A 2,254-nucleotide genomic window follows, 5' to 3' on the forward strand; every position below is an offset into this window, starting at 1 on the left:
AGCGTTGGCAGCAGGAATGCTGCCATCCTGACAGAGGACAGCCACTCCCTGGTCGGACGACACACTGGCACTCCCACGGGGCAGCACTGCAGCATGCGGAGCAATCTGCTGAAGCACAGACTGCTGGTCTGCTGCGGCGCGGCGAGGGCCCCGGCGATTCGTGCCCGATCCAGCGAGGGTGGCAGCAGTCAGTGCTCGTGTGGCCTCAATCTGCGTCTGCATGAGACCAGCCACTGACTGCATTGCACCACTAAGCACTTGCGTGGAAGCTGCCTGTGCTGAGCCGAAGTCCTGGAGACTCCTTGCCAGTGCTGCGCCGAAGTCCTGGACACTCCTTGCCAGTGACTCAATGGATTCGGGCATCCTTGCCACTGCAGCCATGAGCTCAGTGTGCCTGTGCTCCGCCTGGGCGCTCATTTCAGTGAGGAGCCGCACCTCTTCTGCGCTCACTGTCGCAGGACTCAGGGCCAGACTCTCCCTCCGGGGAGAAGGCCGCCGAGCTTCCCTACCCCCCCCCCCCCACGTTGCTGCAGCCTGCTGGGCCCCGGAGCTTCACCCTCCTCAGACCATTCCCCCCTGCTCCCCTCCAGGGAAGACGTGTCCCCATTATGGCCATGGGCTGCCTCGGCTGAGGGTGGCACCGATGGTCCGGCTTCCTCCTCGTCATCGCCTTCAGAGTCACTCACAGTGGTAGCTTGAGGGCCCGCCTCCTCACCTGGCGAATCCGCATCTGAAAGCAGGGAGGTACAAGAGTGGCTTTAGCGTGAGGACAGGGCGGCAGCAAGGGAGGCATGAGTGCTGCAATGCACTGTATTGGTTCGATAGTGGCAAAGGATGCTGGTGTGAGGCACAAGTGGAAGGAGAGTGGTCAAAAAGGTGATGACCTTACCATTGCTGTCCAGAACGGGGTCGGCATCTCCAGTGGTGACGGGGCCAATCATCTGGCCTGCCATAATCCACTGGACTCACTGCTCCAGATCGCTGAGGTCTTGAAGGTGAGGCCGGCCTCCCCCGGTCCGTTGCTGCTGCCTCCTGTTATGGGCCAGCTTGCCCTGCAAGAGAAAGGATGGGCTCTGAGTACAGTGTGAAGCCCTGACCTTGGCTACACTGCCTCCCATGGTGGAATAGCCCTTACAGTGTGAAGCCCTGATCTTGGCTGCACTGCCTCCCATGGTGGAATAGCCCTTACAGTGTGAAGCCCTGATCTTGGCTGCACTGCCCCCCATGGTGGAATAGCCCTTACAGTGTGTAAAGTGCTGAATGTGCATGTGAGTTTCATGAAAGGCCCATAGGTGTTGGATGAGGGCTGGGCATTGGGCCTTTCAGGACCCTTTGGCCATAAAGTGAGGTGCACATGCAGGGATGAAGAGGATACTGAAAAGGGTACTCACCCTGACAACCCGAGTGAGGTCGTTGAACTACTTCCTGCATTGCACAGGGGTCCTAGGCACCATGCTGCTGGAGGTCACTCAGTGAGCCACCTCCCTCCAAGCTTTGCGATAGTCGTTGGGCAGCGGCCTCCTGCCACTGTCCGGAAACAGAATAGATCGCCTGTGCTCCACCGCGCTAAACAGAACCTGCAAGGCCCCCTCGCTGAACCGCTGCGCTCGCTCCCTGGCCCTCTCCATGGTCCTAGGCGTTAGAATGTGGCAGCAGGTCTGTCCAGGCCGTGATTCAGCGCTCTGAAGCGCAGGGTGTGGCTGCAATCCAAGATCAAACCTCCCCTTTAAGAGCTGACTGGTGCCAGCGTGTCTGCGTGCAATCGCTAACTGGCCACACCTGCGCTGCGCCCGCCCTCGGTGGTAGCGCCTCGCTTCTCCGGCTTAGCACCTTAAGACAGTCGGTCAGTGCCTGTTTTAGTGCTCCAAGCACCTCCTGGGGCGAAGCAGATCAATTTAGCAGTAGGTGGCGATAATTTGCACTGGGCGCTAAATTTCGTGCCCGCTCGAGTATTGCGCCCCAAACGTGGCGATACCGAATTTCTCCCCCTTTGTGTCCTCTTCACAACTTGCTTTCCCACCTATCTTTTTATCAGCAAATTTGGCTACAATACACGCGGTCCCTTCATCCAAGTCATTAATAGAGATTGTAAATAGTTGAGGCCCCAGCACCAATCCCTGCAGCACCCCACTAGTGACCGTTTGCCAACCGGAAAATGACCCATTAATCCCGACTCGCTGTTTTCTGATAGTTAGCCAATTCTCTATCCATGCTAATATATTACCCCCAACCCCATGAGCTCTTATCTTGTGCA

The sequence above is a fragment of the Somniosus microcephalus genome, unplaced genomic scaffold (assembly GCF_052327205.1).
Source record: "Somniosus microcephalus isolate GS21.2 unplaced genomic scaffold, FLI_Smic_1.0 unresolved_chr1, whole genome shotgun sequence".
Lineage (NCBI taxonomy): Eukaryota > Metazoa > Chordata > Chondrichthyes > Squaliformes > Somniosidae > Somniosus > Somniosus microcephalus.